This window comes from Frankliniella occidentalis, unplaced genomic scaffold, assembly GCF_000697945.3.
Source record: "Frankliniella occidentalis isolate FOCC.00 unplaced genomic scaffold, Focc_3.1 Scaffold1719, whole genome shotgun sequence".
NCBI lineage: Eukaryota > Metazoa > Arthropoda > Insecta > Thysanoptera > Thripidae > Frankliniella > Frankliniella occidentalis.
This window is the reverse complement of record NW_026268819.1, coordinates 1-404: the sequence shown is the minus strand read 5'-3', so window position 1 is coordinate 404 and position 404 is coordinate 1.

Sequence of the window (404 nt, the reverse complement as noted above, 5' to 3'; positions counted from 1 at the left end):
TGCGGGTTCCGGTGGAGTTGCACTCGAAGCACCACACGCGGGAAGCCCTGGAGGGGTCGCGTCACATGTCATGAACTTCATCTCGTACTTAGATAAATTGCTCGGCTGACCTGCGAGCTTCCTACGAGTTATGATAACTCACCTGTGCGCTCTGACAGCGTCCAGCAACTTAAAGTTGGTGGGAAGTCCCTCGGGTGAGTCACGGGTGGACAGCATGCATCTGACATGGATGGTGTGTCCTACCCCTGTACCAGTAGTGGGCGGCGCTGCGGACGTCGAAGGACTATACGTGTAGTGCAAGACTCTGGCGGGGGTGGTTTTTCGGAAGGGTTGCCTACCCTCTGTACCATTGGGCGCTGGGGACGCTGGTGCAAGACTTTGACGGGGGTGGAGTGTCGGATGGG